This window comes from Alligator mississippiensis, chromosome 7 (genome assembly GCF_030867095.1).
Source record: "Alligator mississippiensis isolate rAllMis1 chromosome 7, rAllMis1, whole genome shotgun sequence".
Lineage (NCBI taxonomy): Eukaryota > Metazoa > Chordata > Crocodylia > Alligatoridae > Alligator > Alligator mississippiensis.
The window spans coordinates 17,413,081-17,432,215 of NC_081830.1; the positions used below are offsets into that span (position 1 = coordinate 17,413,081).

Consider the following 19,135-nt stretch of genomic DNA (forward strand, 5'->3'; position numbering starts at 1 on the left):
ATGAGTATCCAGAGAAGCAGAGTTGTTATGGGCTAAATGCTAAATCGCACCCGCCCTCCCAAACACAGATGTGCCAGCAGCTTTCTGCCTGCTAGAACACATCAAACCCTCCTGCTCCATGGCTACTGCAAACCTCTGATTCTCTGGGGTTCAGGTGATACCAGCCCAGGGGACTGGTGATCCCACTGGGCTTTTGTGCACCTTCATGTGAAAATTGGCCTCTGGCCTCTGCTGCAGGCAGGCTTTTGGACTCATGGGCTTCCTGGCTCTGACCCATTTTGCAATGACTGTGTTCCTGTGCAGAAAGCTTTCCACTTCCAGGACCTTCTCCCAAGGATGCTTCCCCTCCCACACTCTGTCCACATCCCCCAGCGGAAAGCAGGACTTGCCTCTTTGCAGGGGGTGGGGAAAAGGCTCTGCCAGCGCATCACGGGATGCTGAACTGCATCCTTGACACTCCCAGATACCTTTGCATGGCAGATCTTTGCTGCTTTCTCCAAGAGTTCACCCTGCTTAGCAACTCCACAGTTTGCAGCTTGCCATGTGACTTGCCATATGGATTCAATAAGGGTGTTTTCAGGGTCTTTGACTACGTTATCTTGTGGAGTGCATAGAAAGATGTGTCAAACACAGTTAAGTGGAAACAGATGGAGCCTCTTGGAAACGAATCCTTATCAGGTACCTGCCCAGCGCTGTCTGGGCAACTCCTGCCATGTGGGAATCATTAGAAGCCCAAAGGTGGCTGCATCCAGGGATGAACTCGCAGCTTTGACATCTCCCAGAGTGCTGCTGGCTCCCTGCTTGCTCTGAAGGGCTGAGCCTCTGCAGCTGGTGTCACAGGGGTTTTTGCCATGTTAACTCCAGTGGGAGCAGGATTAGGGGATAAGTCTCTTTGTCAGGGTTAAGAAGCAGAAAATGCGCCTCTCTAATTATCAGGAACTGCCAGGCAGTAGGACAGCATGAAACTGCTACAGAGCCTCCCCCCCAGGCTTGTGAAAATATTCCCTTTCCAGGCTGTTACTGCCCTGAGTGTGAATTTCATTGTGTTTTCTTAGGAACCAGAGCCGGTGGGAACAGATTGGCATTTGCTCTAACGTTATTCCTCGTTTATTTTGCTGATAAACATACGATCATTTCCAGGCCCATTAACCTTTGGCCTTGGGAATCCTGCTTTTGCTCGACACAAGCTGGGTCAAAGGTTCTTTAGTTTAAGAAAACCTTTAAAACTATTGTTACGAGAGCTGGGCAGGCACCAAAGAACGTGATTGCATCCTGGCGGATTTTAGGCTAGAATCGTGCATTCCCCGTGTTCCCGGAAAATTCCATTGCAGGCCTATTGCTGAAGCTAGTTGAATCACAAAGGTGTGGTGCAGCAACAAAACTGGTCCGGGGCAGAATAGTTTTGGAAGCTTAGACAGTCTGGTCATGAGAGAGAAGGAAGATGTGTGTGTAAGTGGACCAGTCCTGCAGTTCACACATTGAGTACCCAAGGCAGTCCTTGCAGTGGGCTACTGTTTGCTCCCATGACACATTAACTGATAACAGTGCACAGGGATGCATTGTTTGAGCTGTGGTCGTTGTCTGTGGCAGCTGGATCCTACCCTGTTCCCGAGTGCCCATTTCTAACACTACACTTGGTGGTAATGCTGCATTTCTGCCCATCACAATTCTGGGATGAGTTTTGTCCATTGTAACTCCTGTGAGATTGTGTTAGCTAGGACGTTAGCCCGGGTCAGAAGAATTAATCTGTCTTCTACAGCCTCACTAGCGTGCTTGGGGTCTTGCCCATTAGAAAAGACCCCTCCTCTAGGTTAGACTTTGCACAGGAAGGAACAACAGAGCAAGGCAAGGGAGGGGGGGATGCAGCCGTGGCTTTTCGTGAGATGTGCTACCTTTGCTTGTTTTCCAAGGGTTAAAACTCAGCTTCTCTGGGTGGCCAGGAGGTGGCAATCTTCCCCTCCGAGTCAGCCCTGTGTCAGTGCCCCGCTCTGTTTTAGGGGCAGACTGCTGCTGGCTGCGCAGCCTTGGAGGGAGACGCAACACCACCAATGCCCACTCATGGTCATGGCAGATCCATCAGGCTCCAGACCTCAGGCACGCTCGCCCCCATAACCAGGCCAGATTCCATGGCACGGGATGCTCTTTTGCTCCCTGGCTGAATCGCTGTGCCCAGGGGCTGTGTGCTATTCAGCACCTTTGTCTTATAGCCCACCTTGCAGGGCAGAGGAGGAGGAGGAGTGATTCTCGTAACGTGTACAAGCGCCCTAAGATATGGGGGTCTCCGTGTCGGAAGGTTTCATTGCTGCCTTTCCTCTCCTGAACCAGCAGCCACAGTTGCAAAGAAAACAAACCTTCCTTTGGAAGCCACAAGGTGGGAAATCCTGGAGGTGTCAAGGAGGGCCATCGCCCAGCTTCCTACAGAGCCCCTGCAGGGCCCCCGGGCCCGGGGCTGCACACGGATGTGGAGCTGAAGGGAGCACATCACGTTCCGGCTGGGGTTGAAAGAGCACGGTGCCTTTTCCACAACCTCCGGGAGCTCAGCATGGCTGTGTTGTGGGGAACAGGAAATTAGATTTGCACAGAGATAGTTGAGCTTGGGAGTTGTTTAGACAGTGGGAAAATCCACATGCTGCTGCTCAATGGGGTCTGGATTTAATGACGTTTTTCAGAAACAGTCTAGCTAAACAGAATGGGACAGTGAGGGGGAGGGAGCCTTCCTGGCCCGTGAGAGGTCTCTGTTCAGTGTAACAAGTGTTAATGCGGCTGCCATCCAGGCATTGCAAGAGGATGGCACCTTCCAGCGCCTGACCTGGGCCACGGGAGGGCAAAGACTGGGAAACGAGAGTGCTTCGGCCCGGCGGTGGCACACGGACCACGCAGAGCCCAGGCCAGGGCAGAGTCAGCAGCATGTGTTTCCTTCTCTTGCACAGGGGGGAGAATTGGACTGATGGTCCCTGGGGTCACAGCTTCTTCCTCCCGAGAGGCTGGGAAGACCCAGAATTGGGAAGACAGCTGAGCGGGCCCCTGCCTGCATTCAGCATTTGTAGCCTCCGTCACGTTCGCCAGGACCACGCTGACCTTTTGCTATTGCTTTTCCTGTGTTTTTTTTTCTCCCGGTACAAGCAGAGGGTGTCCAACAGCACCACTCTACCTGCAAAGCAGCTCCTCACTGTTTGTTGAGGAAACTACTTGAAGCCACCATTAAGTGCAAGATGTGGTGTGTTTGCTGTCATCCTGTTCCCCCAGCATCACTCAAGAGAGCACCGGTCTGTTCCCTTGTATCAGAGGGGTGATTCGGACTGCTGGGTGGTCTGAGTTACTCAGAAACCTCACATCTGCAGCCGCGGTCTGTGCAAAGTGTCTTTCCTGGCATCAAGACTCCCTTTTAAAAACGAACAGGATTCGAGCCAGAGCAAGCAAGGCAGCACTGTCTCGGGGAGTTACTGTCTGTGCCCTGGGCTGTTGGGCAAGCTGGCTCTGGCTCTGGGCTTCTGTAGAAAGTGCAGTTTATTCCAGCAACTCAGGACATTAAATTCATGTTTCACTGGCTTCTGTTTGGAGCCAGGCTGAAGAGCTGAGACCCAAGAAGTTCTGTCCACATGCCCACCAACCTGGCCCTGCGGGAAGCACAGTGCTGGGCTGCTGACCATACCCATGACAGGCTGCTCCTCACACCTCTGCAGTATTCATTACAACAAGGTGAAGGTAGTGTAGCTGACACTCCTGGCACAGGGCTGACCTGGGGTAGTGCCAGGTTTCCAGGCCAAGCAAAGCCAGTCTTTGGGCTTTTCAGTCCCATGCAGTTCAGGGCTGTCTAGCAGATACAGCCTGGAGGGAGATTTCTCGCCCCAAAGAGTTGGCAGTCTGAATGATGGCAGGTAGAAATGCAGAAGGGAGACTGGCTCAAAGCCAAGCTTCTGCATCATGCCAGGCCTCTGATCCAGGACCCATCTCTTACCTGCGTCTAGGCATACCTCCAGCTGGGACAAGAGCAACTTCATGCCTCATGCAGAATAGTACTTGACCTCTGCGAAAGCCCCTGGCACTGGGGAAACACCTGCCCTGGGGCTGGCGTCTCCCTAGTCAATATGTGCCAGGTCTGGTTTCCCAGCAGAGTTTGGGGAAGAACAGCTCCCTACAGAAGTTCTCCGGGGTGAGACCCCATGGGCTGCATGTAAAGCAAGAGGCCAGGCTAGATGAGCAGTGTGGTCGTTCCTGGCCTTGAACCATATGAATCTGTGAGTTTGTGTGGACTCATCGGCATCACAGAGGACAGAGGAAGCTTACCGCCTGTCTCCCTCCTTGTCTGTCTGTGCTGGGGATCCGCTGCCTCACTGGGAAGGGCCTGGTGCAGAAGCAGGGAGAGAGGGCAATGACAGTACCCTGGGCCCAGCCAAGATAAGAGCCCCATTGTGCCGCACACAACCTGAGATGGCCCCTCTCCAAAGGTGCCGAAGCCTGCGTGGGCAAGGCCAACACGCAGGTGAGGGAGGACTTGATTTCAGTGCTTGTTACAGTTCATTGCTGCCCAAACCCATTTAGAATGGCTTGGCACCTCCCATTGCCGTGGCAACCAAATTGCACGCTTGGATGTATTAAAAGTCGCCCAGCAAAGGAAACGGCAGAGGACTTCCGGAGCGGCCCGTGCACAGCCCTGGGAGCATGTGTGCGGAGAGGGGAGAGATCCAGGGGCCGCTCAGCCCGAGCGACCTGGCCTGAATGGCTTTGGCTCCATTAAAAGGTGCACTTGCCTGGCTCATATGCAGAGGTTTGAATCCACGGCCCATAGAGCTGGCAAGTGGCGGCTCTTCTGTCATCTGCTCTTGCTGTCACTTTCTTGAACGTGCTCCCTGGGTTTGTTTTTCCAGACCCTTTTCCATTCTTGCCGAGAAAAGGATTATGAAATGGTACAGCAGAGTAATAAACCATTATTATTTATTAAATGGGAAGGCCCTGGAAGAATGGCAGGAGAATTCAATCCAGATGTTATCTATTCCAAGGGCATTTGAAATGCCAGATGTTGGCAGTAAAACGTGGTCTCTATTTTGTGGTGTTGGAGACGGCAAAGGCTTGTGTCCAGGGGACCTGGTCCAGCTTAGGAGGATGTATGCTTTGGAGAGTCTGTTGAGGAGCAGCAATGGTCTCGGACTGCTGGACTCAGCTTCTTGCCTCTGCTGGACGTGCTGCTCCAGGTTTTTTTGGCTGAAGGTGAGACCGCGAGCGCATCGACTCAGCATCATGCTTTGCTTTATGAAGGTCATAAACTGACAGCTTGTAGACTCGGGTGGACATGCTCATCCTCGCCACCCAAGAGTATGAGAGCCATGGTCACTGTGCACAGATCAGGAAAAAGAAAGGGGTTCTCCTCTCCACCCTGCCCATCTGCCTCAGAGCACATTTCTCTTGGGGAGGCTGCAAGCGTGTGTGCTCCGGAGGGATTCTGGGCTAGCAAGAGGGAGAGGGGTGTTGTTGCTAGCTCAGAGGAGGAGCAGCACCCATGGCATTGGGCTCAGTTGGCCTTTTCTCCTCTACTCTCACCCCAGGGCCTCACCACTGCTTTGGAGAAGACATTTGGCTTTTCATTCCTGCTTGCCAGCCAGGCCTCCGGGGACAGAACGGAGCACCATACAAAGCAGGCAGCAGTGGTGGGATGTCCGGGCAATGCTGTGTTTTATAACTGAAGCAGACCTCTCTGTGCAGTAATTATAAAGTGATAACGAATAACAGCTCACTCACCAGGGAGCCACTCTTCAAAGCCTGGCAGGCCACAGCAGGGATTCTGCAGTTCACACCCGGGGGCTTTTAAGTGGAAATCACTGTTTTTTCACAATTAGATGAGTTAGTTCAGTGGGGCCCGAGCTCTGGTCTCTGCCTCCCTGATGCCCAGGGCTCAGGCATTGAGCCCTTCTTGCTGTGTTGCACTAAAAAACTGCTGCGTTTGCATAACCCAGCGCCATGAAACCCAGGCCAAGCCCATTTTTGGGGAGCTGTTCTTCAGGCCAAGAAATCACCTAGCCACTGGAGCGGTGTGAACGGTGCCCACCACAGTGCTGTGGGTGGCACGGTGGTCACTGACATGTGGGCACTCCCATTACGGAGCCAAGGGTTTGCTACGGGGCTGCTCTGTTCCTGCCACAGTGACCCAGTGCAGAAAGTCTATCCCTGCCTTTCCCCGCTGGTGTGGTTGTGCAGGACCAGCTGCGGGCCAGACCACAGTGGCAGGGTGAGGGATTCTGCGTGCCTGAACCCTGGGCTCTGTCCTTTGCAGTTGTCGTGGAAACACACACAGCATACTTTTGGGTCAGGTCAGCAGAAGCTTTTATTCAAATGAAACTACAGCTGTAGGGGGGACTCCAAAGTGACATGGATTTCCCAAGCACTTGGAAGGGGTTCCCCCCCAAGAGCAAAATCAGGAGGCTTATATACTTTTTAACAGTCGCTTACAACTCACGTGATCATATAGCGGAGTTTGCTAGGAAAAGCAGCTACAAACAAACATTAGCTCATACTGCTTTGCTGTTATCAGGACGGGAACTTATGGGGGAGGCGAGGTTAGTTCACAAACCTCCTTCTTGCACCTGGAAATCAGAGTTGTACATACTTTTTGCTGTCTTCAAGGCTGCGGTGAGCGAAGCAGTTGCAGAGGAGTTACAAAGAACAAACACTTTCCCTTATCTGTTCTACTGTACAGAGCCAGCAATTCCTCACAAAGCGGTTATGTCATCTTATAACTCAAATGATCAAAGTTTAAGGCATTTATTTTTTCTGATTCCACACAGTGTCACTGCACAGCACCAGTCATTTATCCCCTCCAGCTCTGGGTGGACCTGCTGTTGGGGCTGGGACAGGAGCATGGTGCAAAATCAGCCCTGTCACATCAGCACCAGTGAAGGCAGCAAAGCCTCCCAGTGGTGCCTGGGGAAAGCCATCCAGAAGCCTGCTCCTTCCTCCCATGTAGGGTAAAGAGCCTCCAGCCACGGCTTGGGGCCCGTTCTGGCCAGCTGTGGGAGACCAGTGGATTCAGGTAGCCTCTCGGTACAGCAAGGTGTTGGCAACAAGCTGGCATGGAAGCGTACCCCCAGGCAGCCCTACAGCACCCCCCCCCCCCCCACAAAGGGGTTTGCCAATGTGATAACGAGGGCTCTAATTCGCTTAGCCAAGAGCTAAAACAACAAAGCAGGCTGAGCCTGGGGTTGCCCTGGGAACCTGAATATCAGCTGCTGATGATATTGCTTCACCCTCCACCCCCTGCAGGGACAGCCTGAACTAATTAGCCCTCTAGCACTCCATAATGAAGGCTAATAAACACCTAATGGGTTTGCTTGAACAAACAAGGCTCTTTCTGACCATAGGAGGCCCAGAGTCAGGCAGAGAGGCTCGGTGGAAGAGTGTGAATGCGAGGCTTGCACAGATGCCTTCCCTCTTCCCAGCTACTGCAGTCCTGCACCTGAGGGCGTGAGATTTCCCTGCCCTGCTCTCCACCACCTATTTCATCCCTGGTACCACCAGTCAGCACTGAGTCCCGAGCTAGGGAGATGCTCCCATCAAAAAGCCTTGCTGTGTGCATGCTGAACACTGGCACAGCAGGCCCCTTGCCCCAGGCCTGCCCATACTGCCAGCGTGGTACAGATCACACATGATTGTTCCTGCTGAAGTCGTGACGGCAACGACTTGGCCTGTTTTAGGCAACAGCCTCTGCCCTAGCAATGCCCATACATCACCCGCTCTCCAGGTCCCGGGAGAAATGTGCTCAGAACATTACCTGGACCAAACGCTGCAGCCGACGGACTGCTTTTTCCTAACTTTTAGCGGGCTGCAATGTGCAAACAGTTAAGATCATAATGTTAACATTTTCTCAGATGTTTTATGTGCATATAAAATATTTGCCAAGAATGTGCTTTTTGAATGCAAAGTTTGAGCCAATTGCAATTTTACTAGAGTTTATAAAAACAGAAAAAATATGTTCTCAGGGTGTCTGAGATCCTGTTGGCCTTTGTAGTAAACTCTGAAGCTCTTTCAGTGGAATGTGATTGCTATTACATAGAAGATGACTCTATAGCATTGTTATAATTATGTAAACAAGCCAACAGCTCAGTCCAATACCCTGTCATCTCTCAGGATGAATGAGATCATGAGCAGAGTTAAAAACATATTTTTTCCTCTTCTTTACTGAATAGGGAGCAATTTTTTCCGGCTGTCTGTCAGGGCGCGATGGCAAGGCTTGCACTGACTTCAGCGGCATCGAACACATCAGTTGGAAGCTCCTGCAGCAAAGCAGTGTGGAGCAGAAGAAATGAATCACGCTGCCTCGTTTATCGGGAGGTCCGAGCCTGGATCTCCCCGTCGGAGGTGGAGACAGAAGCCTTCTGAAATGCAGACCTCACAGAGAGATTGTTTTCCATGCTCCAGTCCAAAGCCTGACTCAGTCAGAATTGGAGGTGAGTGGGACGCAACGGACATTCCTCTTAGCATTAACGCACTTGCTGTTCCTCTTTTGTAATATAAAAGGCAGCAAAGACCTTAGCTGCTGGGAACCTTTTGGGCTTGTGGCATTAACATGGACGGCATGCATGGAAAAATGAATCGCTTACCAGGTCTATTTCTAAAATATCCACTTACTGCGCTTTATGATTTCATGAAGAAGTAGTTCATAATTTTAACCAGCTTATTTCTATTCAGAGATGTTGTATAGGTATAAACCCATTAAAATTATATAGCATGTGTATAAGGAATGATAAAGAAGGGTAATAAATGACTCCATGGAAGAGACAAAGCTGGGACTCCCCTTTATGCACCACACTTGCTGGCTAGCCCCTCGGCCAACCACTGCCATGGCACTGCTGGAGCCAACTTGTGCAGAGCTGGGCCTGTAAAAAACATTGCACAGCATTGTTAAAAAACGGAGAGAGAGAGAGCCCACTGGCAAACAGAGAGGACCAGGCAAGGCTATCTGCTGCAGAGAAAGACATGAGCACAAGACAGGGATCCTGCTGGCATGGCAGACACATTTACAACTACACATGGTATTTTTGGGGGAGGGTTCATTTAAATACAGTAGCACCAACTTATTGTAACGGGATTCTTTTTTTATGGATGCACCTCACTGGAAGCTGCAGAGCTGTGCATATTCCCAGGTCCCTAGGAGGAGCTGTTTGAGGAGTGGCAGCTGGCTACATGTCCTCCATCCTACTGTGGGAATGCCCGCATGTTCCCAGCTGCTCTCTACCACATTTCTGTTCCAGCTTGTAGTTACACCATAGGGCTGTTCCTTTCTATTTCTTGAGCAGGAATCACGTGCTTTGGTCTTGGTCCTTGTAGGCCTCAGTCAAGCTGCTGGGGCCCAAGCAAGCCCCAGACATTAGAGTGATGCAGGGTTCTCTAGTCCAGCATGCCCAACTGCAGGCACACGGGGCAGATGAAGGGAGGGCTTGAAAACAAAGGCTCGTTCAGGCCACCTAACGCAGCGTGGATCCAGGAGGACAAATCGACTTTACAGGCATAGCTTAGATGGCGAGATATGCTTGCAAAGCCAATTTGTTTCATTTTATAGGCCTGAAAGAGTCTAAGTCAGGGCTCCCTGTATGGTTTGAATTAGGTTTGGAGCGCGGTGCTGCGGAAAGCCAGTTCTGGAGATGTTTTCGTGTAGGGCGTTCGCAGTTGAGCAGGAGCCATCTGACACTTCTCAGTTATTTAAAAGCCAATAATCGCTTTCTACCCCCCCAAAAGATAGAGAGAGAGAGAGGTTGGTTTTTGCAAGCAGTTGAGAAAACAGGCATTTCGCAGCCCTCAGAGACTCGGGATCTGATGGTACCAGAGCCCTGGGCAAAAATATGGGAGGTTTCAGCTGCTTCCTCCAGAAAGGATGAGACTCCACGTAACGTGACGGGAATGAAGGCCTTGCTGTACTCAGTTTAGTTAACCCCAGGCACACGAACCCCAGCAATTGCTTTGTCCTCTTCTGCAGTGCCAAAGACAAGGCCAGCAGGAAGCTTACAGTGGGCCGAGCGATGCAGCTGTAAGGGATGGCTCGTCGACTTGTGTGACCGTGGCGAAGCTCATCCGCTGAGTGTCTCGCGCCAGCTTCTTACAAAATGCACGGCTCATCTATTAGGAAGTTTCCGAGGAACAGTGTTTTGGCTGCTTCTGTCTTGGAGTAAGACGCTTCCTCTGAAGCGTGCTGTCAGTCCTGGCGTGTAGGACAGACTCCTGAAGGGGTGGTAGAGCATGTCCCGAGCACGTTGATAAGAACAGCTCTCCTCTCAGAGGCTGTGGCTCCCCTATAGCCCCCCTGCCCTGATGCAGTGGCTGCTTATGGCTTTGCCTTGTGCCTGCCAGTACGGAACAGGCCCAGGTGCTCTTCCAACACCTGCGTGAGCACTCTGGTCTCTGGTGTGCTATTCCCCTGATATGCCCAGGAAACCTGTTGCATTTGCCACGTCACTCAAATCAGCCTCCAAGAAGAGCCCTGTAGACCCATGGAAAATAGACCGCTATGACTTAGGAGCAGCAATGTGACATGTCTTATACCTCTGGCAGCTCTGAGAACGATAATTCCCCTGGTACACTGTCACATTAGGAGCAGCGCATGGGCAGGGGCTTGGACCAGGTGACCCCTGAGGCCCCCCAGCCTGAGGATTCAGGATCCTCTGCAGTTGGGAGAACAAGACAGGGGGGTGCTTGCTTTGGATCTGCAACTCTGTGCACAAGGATGTCTGCACCCCTGTCTGGGTGAGAGCCCCGAGGGGAAAGAACAACCAACATGCTGGAAGCTGGTGACAATTGTGGCTTCCCTCCTCTTGGCAAGTGCTCTAGTGAAGAGTACAGCACTGGAGCTGGGGCAGCTTTACACACACGCAGCCTGGGATTTCAACTGCTTGGACGCCCCTTGCAATTCCCACGGCCGAGTCACCTTCAGTATGTGCCTTTTGGCTCCCAGGAAGGTGCCGTTGCTCTGCCCTGTGCCCTAGAGGCTGTGGGAGCTCTCCTCCCCAGGACCATGCTGCAGGTCACCAGCCCTTGCCATGAGGGTCCCTGGAGCTGCAGCCCTGGGGGCTCAGGGGCTGTGCTCTGTCATGTCCCTGCTAACCGAGCGTTGTGGGCTTGTGTAGAGGCATGAGGGCTGGGAACTGCTCCCCGCGCTGCCCGAGAAAGCATTCCCTTGCCGTAATCCTGCCTCCTGGCATCCTCTGTGCAGGCAGGAGGGCAGGAGGTCAAGCTGATTCCTGCTCTTGGAGCTGAAACAGAAGCTGTGTGCTATTTTCCCAGCCCGCTGCTCCCCTCGGAGGGGCTGTCAGGGCTGTGGCCGAGGGTTATTTTTCTAACCTCCTGTCCCCTTCAGGAAGATGAGTCTGAGGCTGAAGCTGAAGCAGTTTCCCCAAGCATGGGCACCTCTGCAACCTCCTGTTGCTCCTTTCTCAGCCATGGGGCTCCCCTGGGAGGCTGGGCCTGGGTGCGCCAATGGAAGGGTCACCCCATCTCCCTCGATGAGCTGCTAGCGCTGCAGGCGTGGGGCAGGAGCGCATTTGGATCCATGCAGTGGTGCCCCTTGCCCTCACCCCCTCCAACTCCAACATTTGGGTCCCAGGCAGAGTTTGCTCAGTGTGACGGTCTAATTCCAGCCACCTCCCCGCGTCCCTGTGATCGTGGCACTGAGCTGTGCCCTTCTCTCTCTCCCTTGGGGCTGCTCACACCCCGTGTGCCTAGGTGGCCCAAGTGAAGCTGGCCACGCTGGATGTCTTGCAAATCTGTTTCTGGATGAAACAGATTTTTCAGGCCTGAGCTCTGCTGTGCTGTGGTTCTCCCTCAGGGTGCCTGCGCTGCCTGAGAAACATGGGTCCCTGCTTCCACCAAGCTGGTAAAGCCCAGGGATGTGGGTGAGTGTATGGCCCACAAGCAGAGGTCCCAGCCAGCATGGCACACCACACCACGCCACAACACAACCCACGTACCTGCCAGGATGTGGATTGAAGGGGAGTGGGGAGGACAGGGTCTGGACTGAGCTACCCGTACAGGACAGAGTGGGAAGCACCTGCTGCCCCACTGAACCCAGCAGCCTCGCGCCCAGAGCAGCTCTTGCCAGCTCCAAGGCCGGTGGCTTTAGGACACATCTAACACCTCTGGCTGGCATAGCCCTCTCCTGCCTCTACCTCTGCCAGCCAAGAGGAGCAGAAAGGGCCATTTCACATGAAGACTAACTGCCCTCACTCCCCGGCCCTGCACCCCCATCTCCCTGCGCCCCACTTTGCTGCCAGGAGCATTCCTGGGGAAGCTGCACCATCTTTGTTTAGTCGTTAGAGCAGAAAATGAGGGCGAGAATCTGAGGAAATGCTTGAAACGATTAGGTGGTCTTAACCGAGAGGCACTAAATGCATGCAAAGCACCTCCCCCAGCCCCTCGTGCGGCGGGAGAATGTAATCGCATTTCTAAATACACAATTACGGGAAATAAAGAGACAAGAAAAGAATAATTAATTTCTGCTTCCTCATGCAAATCCTCTGACCAATCATTTAGGGATCAGGAGCAATTCAGCTTCTTGTGCAAATTCCACACTGAAGGCCTGAAAAAAGAGAGTGAATGGATTTACTTTTCTAAGAAGCAGCATTAACAAAGGTTCCATTTTCCATGGTTATGTGTCTGGCTAGACAGCCCTTGCTGACAAGCTCTCAAAAAACATGTGTTGGCCTGTTGAAAAGGCCTCACTGTTGACTGACAGACAATTGAAGTGACAAATTGTTTCATTGTACTTGGCAGGGAGAGCGCGGCATTAGATAATTATGGTGAGGAGCGACGCGATAGGGCAGAGGTCAGAAGACATGTCTGACCCTGTTCTCTGAAAGGCCTGAATGGAGCCCGCTCCCCGGAGACCAGCGGGTGACACTGTCTCATTTTTTCACTTTCTGTTCTAATGATGAAGAGCTAAAGAATACAGCCGTGGGGGGGCCCCAGCTCTGCGCTCGCTCCCGCCCCTCTGCTGCCCGGCCCGTGGGCTTGCCCACGGTACCAGTTCGCACGCTTGCCCTCTGTGTGTCGCCTGCTGTCTCTGGGATTGAAGGTGAGATTGCAGCCCAGCACTGGGCATCTCAACAGCAATGCCCCGCAACTGCTTCAGGGCCAGAGGGAGCTGATGCAGGCACGTCTTAGGAGTGCAGTTGCCTTTTCCTGGCCTGGGAGTGTGCAAGGCATATATTCTCAGAGGTGCCTACTGGCAGGCAGGGGAGCTTGCATGGCGGGCAGCACACATTAGGTCACGGCTCCTTGGATCTGCCACTGGCAGTGAGCGGTTGTGCCCGTGTGTCAGGTGGGGTTTGCAGGCCAGGAGCTGCTGGGGAGTACAGAGGCATCTGGTTTTCCTGGCAGATGGGGAGCTGGACTGTTTGCACTCCAGCATGGGCAGGTGTCTGAGCAGGCTTCTCTTCATCCCTACAGAAAAGTGCAAGACCCACAGCCCAGCATGTGCCATGGAGAGTTGGGGCTCCCCCCACAAAGACCCCACCAGGGTGGAGCAGGACGTGAGCAGAGCCATGTGCCGGGCAGCGCACGTGCCTCATGCCATGGGTAGTGGCAAAAACAGTGCAGTCCTGCCCAGGTCAGCCTGGTCTGAGCCTGCACTGCAGCAGCAAACCAAGCAAAAGCCTTTGTAGGAGCAGAGTCCCCAGTGATTCCTTGCCTGCTCCCAGGCTCAGCCTGGGTGCCCCATAGCCAGGCTCGGGGCAGGCAGTAACCCCTTCCTCACTCCGACAGGTTGGTTTCTGCCTGCGAACACAGAGCTGAGCCCAAATTTACTGTGGCTGGCTTCTTTCACTAGCTGCAACAGAGTACAACTAATAATTATTGAAGCCTTTCTCCCACCATAGAAATAAAATATGGCCCTGGAAACCCAGCACAGCTACTCCATTGAGAACCCAGCTAACCTGAGTAATACCAATAATTCAAAACAGATGAGCCAGAGGCTCAAGCACTGTAGGTGCAGTATCCCCATCTGCCCTGACCTTTGGAGCGCGCTGAAAGTTACCTTGAAACTCCGCAGAACTCCTTGGAAGTCCAGCAAAGGGTTATTTATGGCAGAGCCATAAATATTTGCTATGGATTTTCTCCATCAATCTAGAAAATGAATTAGGTTAGAAGAAATTTATGTCCTTGGATCTTGGGCATGTGTTTCCGGTGGAGAGGAGGGAAAGTGGGATCTCCATTGTGCAGGGCAGCGAGCGGCTGCGGGGCTGTCAGCTCCGCTGGCTGCATTCATTAATTCCCCTTGGCAAGCGGCTGAAATGCGCGGGGTCTGGGGGTGGGGAGGAGGTTTGTGAAACCCTCTTAAAGCTGTTCTATGAAGCTGTCTGTGTGGAAGGGGAAAGTCACCTCCTCTCCCCCCTGCAAACACGGCATCCCACCCCCATCCCCTGAAAGAGCCCCACAGCCTGGGGACCGGGTGGCCCAGGAAATCAGCCCCAGCCATTCTGCCTAGTCTGGCTAAGCCCAGCATGGGCCAGGACAGGAAGGGGAAGCTACTGCAGGCAGAAGCAAGCGCTGTCCTGTGCAAAGAGCTCCTGCCCCAGGGGCATGGCACAGTCGGTGGTACAGCATCCATGAGACACCACCCAGGAGGATGAGACCAGGACTCAGAGACCCAACAGACCAATAGGCCTCAGTGCAGGAAAGGGCGTATGCCACCAGCCTGTCCCACCCCGGCCAACATGTGCTCAGAGCGGTGCCTGGCTGGTACCATTGGCCATGCTGCAGGCTTGAGTGGCCAGGCAGGTGCTGGAGTCATCTGGCTGCCTGTGTGTTACAGCATGGGCATGCGAGCGGGCATGAGGGGCAGGTACGTGCTCCCACGGCAGCTCCTGCTCCCCTGTCCCGCTGTCCCAGCGCTCCTGAAAGGGCTTTGGCGTGAATAAGCTGACCTTGCGCGCTCTCTGTTCCCACACTTTGCCCTTTCCCCTTTGACCTCTGCCCAGCTGCATGGGCAGCAGAGGCCACAGTGTGCTGTGCAGCTGGCTGGGAACAGTGTGCGCCTGCAGCGGGGGTCCCAGCGCCTTGTCACAGCACGGCCCCGAATGTAGCTTCTCCCTTCTGCTGCCTCTGCGCTGCTCCAGCACCCCCAGGGGCCCTTAGACCATTCACTCCCAAGGCTCTCCCAGACAGTCCCCCAGGCAGTGGCTGGGCTGGGCTCACCTCTGTGGCCTCACAGGAGGAGGGAGGCTTTGCCCTTGAAACGTGGTCCTTGTGGTTGCTGGCGGGTCCCGGCTTGTGTGTGCTCCGCAGCTGCAGGATTTTTGCCCTTGGCGGTTTCCACGTCTCCCTTGCCCTGACTGGTCCCTCTCTGGAGCTGGGCTCCTCAAGGGACACGAGCTTGAGTAAAACCAACCCCTCTCCCAGCCCCGCTCTCCCCTGTTCCCTCCATGCTGTTCAGCATCTGTCCAGCAGTTGGGTGGTTGCCCAAGTAGGGGCAAGACCCGCAACACCCAAGCTCGGCACCTGTCTGTGCATGTGTGCTGCTGCCTGTGTGCACGCAGGCTTGCATGTGTGCCCACACATCCCTGGGTGTGCAGGAGGGCTCTGGGATGCATGCAGGGGATCTTCTGCTGGGTAACCTAGTAGTAGGAAGAGCTGACAGAGGGAGCATGACACCAGGAGCTATTCGCTCCATCAATGATTTACCAGATGTGTACACTGTACTAAAGACTTGTAAACATGCTTTAATGGCCAGCTGTAAATCGTGTAGAAATGACAGTAGCACTGCCAGCTCCATCTCCACCAGACACGTTTCAGGGTCAGCCGTGCAAAGGCCTGGGGTCCCTGTGCTGCAGGCTCTGCCTGGCCTGTGCTGGTGCATGTGAATTAGGCACGAAAGTCCCAAGGTCAAAGTAACTGCAATGTCAGAGAACGAAGTATGAGCAGCAGGTTCTCCTCTTCTAGTTCCCCTGCAGGTTCTTGTCCCAGCAAGCTGCACCTCCAGCTCGCTGGCCTTCCATTCGAGTGCCCTGGAGCGGATGGCTCTGTGTTCGCCTGCGATGCTGGAAGTCTCCTTTGTTAATCACTGAAGCAAAGCATCATTAGTGAGAAGTGCGGAGTGTATACAAAGAGGAACTTGCCAAATTACTAATAAGCAGAAACTCCATCCATCTTAATGAGACAGGGTTAAGAAAATAGCAACCTAGAATATACACAATGGAGCCTTTCCGTGCTGTTTATTTATTCATGCTCGAAAGTAGTTCAGGACTCCATCTCCGCCGCTCCGTGGAGATTGTGGCGCGGGTTCCAAGCCACAGCCTGTTTATGCTCTTGCAAATCATTAAGAAAAAAACAATAAATGGATGGATTGTTCCAAAAGCACAGAGGAGGGGACAAACATCTGGCACCCAAGCAAACAAAACAAAACAAAGGGCCCAGCCGGCTCCAGGATCTCCTCACTCCTGCACGAGGGCACGCACGAAAAATAACTGCGCTGCTCATGTCCCAGCCCAGAACCGCCCTCCTCGGGAACTGCAGCCGTGCCACGCTGCCCTGGTCCCTCAGCAGCCCGGCTCAGCCACCTCCCTCTGCACCCTGGTCCCTGGGTGCCCATGCCAAGCTTCTTCTCTGCCCTGGAGTGCAGAGAAGCCAGGTCAGCTCGGCAGGACCACACTGCACTGCACCGCACAGCTAGGTGGTTGACGTGGCCCGTGCCTTGTGTGGTGCAAGTGCCCATGACCCAAGAACCTGCTGCAGCTCCTGCACGTTCGGCACATTTCGGTTACCAGAGTAAGACGGAGCCATGTCCAGGGTTTCAGCTGGACTCCTGTGCACAGGCACACGCACCCGGCAGAGACGGAGATGTGCCGCAGCACATTGCCTTGCAGTCTAGAGCGTTCGTGGCAGTCGGCTTCTGCCGTCCAACCCAATGATGTGCCTGTGCGTGGCACGTTACAGGGAGGTCTGCGCTGCTAAACATGGCAGGCAGGTTGGGGCCCTGTCCCGTTAGGCCGGTGGTGTGATTCGCGGCTCTCCGGAGACTCACAACACCTCTCTGCTGTTGCTGTGGAGACAGAGGTGAAGTCTGCCCCGCACCAGGTTCTCACACACCTGTGCTGCTGAGCCACATTTTTCTTTTGTTGGGTAAGAGCCCGCGGCGCCTTCCATGCGGGCACCTGTGCGGCCAGCGGTTTTATTGCGCAGCGGCGCTTGCTGTGGGTTATTCATACATCCTGTGACCGCACAGCAGCCCCCACCTGGCCCAGGGCATGGCTTAGTCTCCTGGAGAAGAATGTGCTGCAAGGCAGCAAGTTATTACAGGATAAATATTTATAAGCCCCTGTAAATATTTGCCGTGGGTTCCCTTCTGGGATGAGGGGCAGAATTCACCGAGCCTAAAGCTGCGGCTGCTGATGCCTCAGCGAGTCAGCCTGTTATTGATGCTGCGTCGGTAGCCTGCTTTATTTCATCCTGGCAGGAGCCTCCGGCTGCATCCCATGTGCCGGGACCCTGCGTTAGCCCCGGGGACAGACAGATCCCCCTGTGGTGCTGAGCCCTGCCCGTGCCCAGAGCTGAGCCCTGCGCGGCAGTTCCAGGTAGCCGCCCCAACATCCCTGATTGTATCAGCATCAGTTAACCCTGGCGCTATCTGCTGAGGAAAAGCAGAAAAGCAAACAGAGCAAAGCTAACATCCTGCCCAGCAGTCCCACGCTGTCTGGCCACTCTCAGCTTGGGGCAAGGGAGCTAATCTAAAACAAATATTCCCTGCGGGACTGCAGATGGCCTCTTCCCAGGCACCCTCCAAGGAGCAGCCCTGCTGAATCCATGGGCGAGGGGGAAGGGCCAGGGCTCAGCCGCATCCCCTCTAGCATTTGCCTTCATGTGCCCTGGGCCAGGCCCACACTGCCAGGCAGATGTAGGTGTCAGGTCTCCTGTCTGAGCAGAGGTGCCCAGTGTCAGTGCTGGGGAGCTGGCAGTGCAGGCCACGCAGCGGAGGGGGCTGGCCTTTGCCCAAGCACAGGGCCCTCGTGCTTGGGGGCACCTGTGCCCACAAAGAGCCTCTTGCAAGGCACAGGCTGTCAGCAGGGGCAGCCTTGGACCTTGCGGCTGCGTTACGGACCTCTCACACCTGCAGGCTCGTTGGCTTTATTAATAAACAGCAGATGTCTCAAATTCCAGCAACCCACACTGCTGCCCAGCCAAGGCCGCATCTGTAGTGCCCAGCCGTGGAGCTGGGTTTCTGAGCCAGGCTTTGCACCAAGTCCGGGCCCATGGCAAGAGAACTCTTCCCCCCCACCCAACACACACCCATATCCCTCAGACCCCCAGACCTTATCATAGGGATGAGGTTGGGCCCCCAGACCTCCTGCAGGGAGTCAGCGAGAAAGGGCACTCAAAGAGGGCTAACCCATGACATTATTGATCTGCAGTATCTCAGGCGGCCCTTGGTTACACAGGTATGGATCGAAATGGCTGGAGGAGTTAATACCTAACTCGGGCGTCATTCTGGGCAGAGCCGTACTTGGGAAGCTGTGGTTTCTGGGGCCCTATATTGCACATGAGGCAACTGAGAGGTCTGGACTGGACGGGGCAGAAGGATTGCTGGCTTCAGGGATGGGCTCTGGCCACTCTAAGCCTGTCGGGGAGGGCAGTGCTGACACCCATGTGGAGACCAAGTACACTGATGCACCGAGCCATTCGAGACTGCCCTTGCCCTCAGGGAAATGAGCTGCCTGCACTCACAGCCCAGCTCTAGTTAGCTAAAAAAAGTCCACCTGGCAGCTGGCAGCATCAAGCTGGGGGAGCTGTGCGTGGGTAGCAATCAGGGTCCACCTCGCCCAGCTACATCAGGGAAGTTCCTGCCAGTCCCGTGCGCCCAGGCAAGCACATACTCACCTTCCCCATGAAACCCCGGGTGGCAACAGAGTGGCAGGACCACAGGAAACAGGAATGACTGCTGGTTGCGTGATACATCACAGCAGAGGCACAGATCCCCCTGGGCTGCCCTTCTCTCACTGATCTGTGGGCTTTCCATTATTCCCATCTGCCCCCATCCATAGGACAGGCTCTCCAAGTCAGCCAGAGACCGGCAAGGAGCCAGTGGGCCTGGAACAGCCCTCCTGGGTGCCTGCAAGGGCAGGTGCTCGCACCCGAGGGTGCAAGTGCAAGGACATGCTGGCCCAGG

At 54.2% G+C, this 19,135-nt stretch overlaps 1 long non-coding RNA gene across 1 annotated transcript; it reads right to left on the bottom strand.

The window, feature by feature from the left end:
* Positions 1-12,385: 12,385 nt before the first annotated feature.
* LOC106740286 (uncharacterized) lies at positions 12,386-15,358 on the bottom strand. Its single transcript, XR_001373762.3, has 3 exons — positions 15,172-15,358; positions 14,012-14,100; positions 12,386-12,556 (listed from the first exon to the last, which is right to left on the bottom strand). It is a non-coding gene; the product is annotated as an uncharacterized LOC106740286 (long non-coding RNA).
* Positions 15,359-19,135: the final 3,777 nt, after the last annotated feature.